This window comes from Sceloporus undulatus, chromosome 6 (assembly GCF_019175285.1).
Source record: "Sceloporus undulatus isolate JIND9_A2432 ecotype Alabama chromosome 6, SceUnd_v1.1, whole genome shotgun sequence".
NCBI lineage: Eukaryota > Metazoa > Chordata > Lepidosauria > Squamata > Phrynosomatidae > Sceloporus > Sceloporus undulatus.
The window spans coordinates 17823986-17830997 of NC_056527.1; positions in this window are offsets into that span (position 1 = coordinate 17823986).

Here is a 7012-nt window from a genome sequence, read left to right on the forward strand (position 1 = left end):
GTTGGGGGGTTTGGCGCTGGCGTTTCCCTGGGGGCCGGTGGGCCGGCCTTTAGAGGAAGCCGCTCCCACCGGCTCCTCCCCCTTTGGAAGGCCGCGCCAGGGGGCAAAAAGAGTCCTCCTCCTCTCTGGGGCGCTTGGGCGCTGGTTCGGTGGTGTGGGGGGTTGCGCTGGCGTTTCCCTGGGGGCCGGCGGGCCGGCTTTGAGAGGAACCGCTCCCACCGGCTCCTCCTTTTGGAAGCGCGCGCCAGGCGGCAACAGAGTCCTCCTCCGCTCTGGGCGCTTGGGCGCTGGTTTCCGGGGTGGTGTGGGGGTTGGCGCTGGCGTTTCCCTCGGGGGCGGGGGCCGGCCTTTAGAGGAAGCGCTCCCACCGGCTCCTCCCCTTTGGAAGCGCCGCTCCAGCGGGGCAAACAGAGTCCTGTACCTGAAGCTACCTTCTGAAGGTGGGCATAAAACAGGCCATGTGGCACACAGTTGTCTCCTATGACACTTTGATGTCACCTCCCAGTGTTTGCCATCTGAGACATTTACCACATTTTGCCGAATCATAAGGCCAGCCCTATGAAGGGAAATAAACAATACCATTTAACACCAACACATGCTCAACCTGATTTTCTGTGGTCTTGATCTCATACATCAGCGATCTTGTGATACAGTTTGTGTGCTGGGGGTGGCATTATCTCCTTGCCATCAAAACTCAGTTCTCTTTCCCCTTTCTGAAAATTTGAGTTTTTTGTAGCTATAATTACTCAGTCATAGTAAGCTTTATTTAGTTTGTTATTGTCTTCTTAATGGTGCTAACTACTGCCTCCCTACTTCCAGCAGTACAATAAAAACACTTTTGGGAAAGAAATATAACAAACCAAAGGCATTAAAAACAAACGCATGATGTTGCCATCAAAGCACTTCCCATCTGGAGTGTTGCATGACATGCAAGTGTCAGGCTGTTCTGTTCCAAACCTTGCCTGTTTCATCTAGCCTTTTTTAAAAAGAAAAGGGGGAAAAAAGGTCTGATTCATTTTCAGAAGATTTGCTAGCCTTCCACATAGTCCAGATTCAACCAAATTCTCCCTAGTTCTAATTTGTACTGTAATAAGAGCAGATCATGCTAAAAAGCATCTCCAAGGAAAGAGAAACTGTGACAAGAAAATCCAAAATCTGCGCCAAGGGAATTGCATTAATTATGCAGATAAATAGAAGTTATATAAATGGAGATCATTTGCATAAAGCTTCTGTTTTTATCCTCTTGCACCTGCAATGGAACAAAGGATATTATATACTACACTTCTCTTTCTCTCTATGACAAAAGACAGCAACCTTTATTTAAAATAATGAGCATTCTTTCAAGAGACAAGAGGTCATCTGGGTGGAGAAGCTGGAACCTAGGAGTAGCAAATACTGCTTGACCTGTCTGTCAGGTTGCAATGTTGGGTGACAGCTCATACAGGAATTTGTTTTTATTGTTAACTGCCCTCGAGTCAGCCCAGACTCATGGTGGACTGCAGTTAACAGAATAGAAAATAGTCAGCCAGCCCCATCACCCCTGAAAATATGGCAAACCTATAGGTAATGGGACTAGGAATCACACCACATTGGCATAAATTATCCGAAAGAGTGTTTCTTGCATGCCTATCTACTCAGACTCATCATTCATGATTCTCCTCCAGCTGTTTCTTCTAAATAAGACAAGTGTCTATAAAGTAGAGGACTTTTTTGGTGGTTGCACCCATCAATAGTAACACTCCCTTCCTTGCGACTCTCTCTCTTGTCATTTGCACTGTTGTTGTCTGTTTATACCAGTTGAAGACCTTTCCCTTTTCCTAGCAGTTTAAAGACATTTTACGCCTTAAGTTTCCAAACACTTCCATTTTGCTGATGGTTTTCCCTTATGTCTTGTATTGTTTTTATGCTTTGTTGTTGATTTCTCTTTAAAATGTGCTTTTTAAAAATCCTTGTTCTGTTTTGTATTACTACATATACCTTCTCAATATCCTGATTACTCCAGTTAAAAAGTTGTGCATACACAAAATCACTGCATTAGTGTATAAGCATGTGTTTAGAAGGGATACTCCCTCAAGTGGTGAAACATATTTGTCATAGAATGTGCTTTTCCTCACCTCCGTCTCTTGCTTTGTTTTTGATTGATCATTGGAAAGTAAACACAAACATACTGTGGAAGCTTAATTTCTGTAGCACACATTTCTGAGTAAATGTTGGAAGGGAAATTTGCTAATTGCAAGGAATATACATTTCCTTTAGTATATAGTTTGACTCTCAGGCTTGATTCTCTGGTTGTCCTTCCAGTGCAGGAGCCTGTAGACAGAAGTTTTTTGGTCCATCTCTGAAATTCAGAGGAAGGGAAGGATCTAAGGAACCAGGAGAAACTTTTGAGGAACTGTCTGGGCAAAGGTAAAGGCGTCATTTGTAGAGGAGTGATGGGACAAGTTTGGGAGCACTCTTACCATATGGCAAGGATAGGATACAAGTGTACCTTCAGATATAGTTGGACTGAAATGCCCATTAGCTATGCTGCCTAAGGGTGATGGGAGTTGCATCCCATCTGCTTCAAAACAAAATAAATGGGGAGGTGGTATTTGTGAAGCCAGAGGAATTATCACCAAGCTTTTGCATCGGAAGCCAAGCTAAGGCCTTGAGAAAGTGGATATCTATGTAAACAGAAAATATTACACAAATTCTGTTATCACTTGCTTTGTCTTTGTAACACAAGCTGAAGCTTCAGGGTCATTATGATTTATTAGGATATGCCCAAGTATTTCTGGCCATACTTCAGAACAAGCTTATGAATGAGAGCTGTTGATGGGGGGAGGAAACGGTCTGCAAACAGAGATTTAGGCAGATCTCAGCTACATGTGCATAAATAAAGCAACTTGTCACAAATAATCAGTTGTTGCGTGCATTGTTAAAATGCCTAAATAGCCTAAAGGTACCAGATCCTGTTTGGTCTTGGAGGCTAAGTAATGTTAGCCCTGATTAGTACTTGGATGGGAGACCAGCAATATTTCAGAGGAAGGAACTGGAAAAACCATAGTCTAAGAAAACCCTATGAAATTCATGGGGTCACCATAAGTCAGTAGATGACTTGAAGGCATGCATGCACACACATGCACACAAGTATTGTTAATTCCCTTTAAGTCAGCTTTGACTTATGGTGACTTTATGAATGAGAAACCCCTTTCTGGTCAAAAGCCCTGCTCTGGTCTTGCAAACTCTAAGTTGTGGCTTTCTGCTTGGATCAGTCCACCTGCAATATGGTCTACCTCTTTTCCTGCTTCCTTCAACTTATCATCTTTTTGAATGAATAATTAATCACTTGTAGTTAATAGCTTTTGGCATTAACTAGGACATAAAATTTACATTACAATGGTAACTTAATGAGGTATAAGTTCATTTCATTTTTAAGTTACAGTTAGACAAGTGTGTTCTGATTTGATCAGTAACAAGGGGTATCAAGTGGCTGAAGTTCTAGCTCATGTCACTCACACTCTCTTGCCTCAGTTAAGATAATGATGAGAAATGTTTTGCCCAAAAGGGTGAAGTTTGTAGCTTTTAGATTATTTTAAAGTAACTAAGTTTTAACTAATTTAGTTACTTTTGAGAAACAGGAAAGAGTTATGTTTAAACAATGGGTTGATAATGGTATCTACCCACTTTGGGAAGGGCCTGGAACCATAATTATACTAATAAATAACTACGTAATTATAACTGTACCTGTACATTATTATTCCCACTCAGACAGATCTCAGGAAGATAGCAACATGTGCCTAACCACAGAGACATCTACAGAATGTTCCTTTTATGAAAAGAGAAGAACACGATAGAGCATTCTAGTAACATTTCATTTCAAATGGAAGGAAGGCACATATTTAAATATTGTCAGATGACAAGTTATTATTGCTTGTTAAAAACCTGCAGCCCAGAGAAAAAATTAGGCAGACTACCATAATCTTATGCACGTCTGTTCTGTTCTCACTTCCAGAAAAAAGAGTATAGGATTGCAGCCTTAGATCTTTCTCCTTTTTACATATCGCCATTCCTCATTTGCTGCCTTTCAAGCACACAATTTATATTCTGAAGTGGTTTAGTCCTAGATGTGTGGTACATGTTTCTTTTAGAAACATTAATCAGCTGTTGTTTGTTTCTCTGATACACCAAATCTGTCATTTTACAATTAAATTGTGTGTACAGGGACCTGGAAAGCTCCTCGACTCAGAAAGTCTACCCATCAGTTCCTAATTTACACAGAGGGAAAGGGTCGGTCAATAGGAAACCGAAATTCCAAGGTGAGCACCATAGCGCTATGGTTTAGAGTTATGCGATTCACCCTCTTTTCACTATAAATAGAGCAAGGATAAATCACCCAAGCTTATAATGTGGGCCTGGGAAAAATTAGTCACTGACCTAAAAAATGCTTCCTACTGGATCTCAGTGCCTACATTCTACAGTGCATAAAAAGTAATCACTGAAAAGAACAAAAGTAGATCAACATGCACCATATGATGAAGTGAAAAATAGACTGTGCCAGCTGAGACAGGAGTCAAAACAATGGAAAACATAACTTCATCTCACAATGTTATTACATATGTGTTCCAGGGAAACCATTTTCAGACAACCTAATTATTACTGGAGCTGGTAACTAGGATGACTCCAGCAAGCAGCAGATTCGCTACAGAAAAGATGGGAATAGATGAATAACCTGGCAAACATCACACACATACCCCAGCATCTTAGTTTTACCAGTTTGTGCTTAGCTAAAGATGGTAATCTTTCTTGCCTTTTGTCCATACCTGCTCCTACCCAACCCATTCCTCAGCTATGGTTCCCAGCCCTGGGCCCCCAGATGTCACAAATTTTAGAATCCCTAACTATAGGACGTCCAACACCATCTGGGGACTGAATGTGGAAGCCAATTGACATAAGGGCTAAACAGATGGCCATAAAAGGTGGCGTATGGTTGCCACTCCCTCATGCCACCCTCAGGCTGGCTCTTACTACTGGTCTGCTTTCCCCCTTAAGATTCAGTCAGCCCTCCATGTCCATGGATTCTTTATCCACAGATTCAAGCATCCACAGTTTGAAAATATTTTTAAAATATACAAATTCCAAAAAGCAAACCTTGATTTTGTCATTCTATACAAAGGACACCATCTTACTGTACCATTATATTTAATGGGACTTGAGTATCCACAGATTTTGTTATCCGTGGGAGATCCGGGAACTAAACCCCAGTGGATAGCAAGAACCCACTGTACTTTTTCTTCCCCATACATTCATGGGTGCTCAGCACATAGGATTTTATTGCTGCACTTCCTCACTTGTGAAATCTTATGGGGCTGAGTCTAGACATCAGCATCTTCTGCTTGAAATGCTCACATTTTCCCATTACTTCCACCCTTTTTCTTTGTAGCAGCAACAACAACAAAAAGGACAGGAAAGGGAAATTAAAATGGATTGGCTACACAGTGCATTTATCAATAGCACTAGGAGACTTCTGTCAAATGGTCAGCAAGTTAAAGTAAGAAGAATCACAATTAATTAACCCAAGGATTAATTAATTAATTAACCTCCTGGTTCTGCCACCCAGTTCCTCTCAGACTTTGAATCATGGCTGACATTCTTCCTTTCAGATTCAGTCCCCACTTTGATCCTAGGTGACTTTAATATCCATGTTGACGATTCCAATAACCCTACAACATCTCGCTTTAACTCTCTGCTAGCTTCTTTTGGCCTCCAACCACACTCCAACTCTTCAACTCATTCTCTTGGTCACTGTCTTGACCTAGTTCTTGCTGCAAACTGCGCCATTTCTGACTACCTGGCACTTGACTTTCCACTATCTGACCATCATTTAATCTCCTTTGCTCTCACTTATACTCCTCCTCCTCGCCATACTATTCAACGTCTTTTTCGTGATCTTCAATCTGTTGACTCTAACCAACTTGGTCTGACCCTGGATTCATCTCTCTCTTCCCTAAATCTCGGGGATTCTGCTGATTCAGCTATGTCTTTATTTAACTCAACTCTTTCCTCAACTCTCGACCATTTTGCCCCTGTCTCTGTACGCACTTCTTCCTCTAAGACTAGGCCTCAGCCCTGGCTTACCCCCAACATTAAGTTTCTCCGGTCCTGCTCTAGAGCGGCCGAACGTCTTTGGAGAAAGTCCAAAGAGTGGGCTGATTTTATCCATTTCAAATTTGTTCTTTCTTCCTTCTCACGCGCCCTCTCTATGGCAAAACAGAATTATTACAAATCATTGATCTCTGCCAATGAGAGGAGCCCGCAGCGTTTGTTCTCCACCTTCAACACTTTGCTTAAACCTCCCTCTCCTCCTGTCTCTTCATCTTTCTCTCCTAATGACTTTGCTAACTATTTCATCTCTAAGATTACCACTATTCGCTCTGAGATAGTCCCTCCTGATTCTTCTTCTGCTCTTAATCTTCTATCACCTTCGCCTAACAAATTTTCTGTCTTTCCTCCTGCCTCTTTGGATGAACTCTCTACACTTCTGAACTCTTCCAAACCTGCTACCTGTCCTCTTGATCCTATTCCTACTCGTCTTCTAATCTCTATAGCTCCCTCCTTTCTGCCCTCGCTTCTCCATATCTTCAATCTCTCTCTCTCTACAGGCTCCTTCCCTTCGGACTTCAAACATGCTCTCATTTCCCCAATTCTGAAAAAACCTTCTCTTGACCCCTCCTCTTTGTCTAGCTATCGTCCGATTTCTCTTCTCCCCTTTCTTTCTAAGGTTTTGGAACGGGTTGTCTATTCGCGCTGTCTTGAGTTTCTTGAAGCCAATTCCATCCTTGATCCCTTTCAGTCTGGTTTCCGCCCAAGGCATTCTACAGAGACAGCTCTCACTAAGATCTCGAATGACCTTTTACAGGCCAAGGCTAATGGCCTTTACTCTGTTCTCATCCTTCTTGATCTGTCTGCAGCCTTTGACACCGTTGATCACTGTCTCCTAATTGACATACTCTCTGACCTTGGGTTCTCAGAC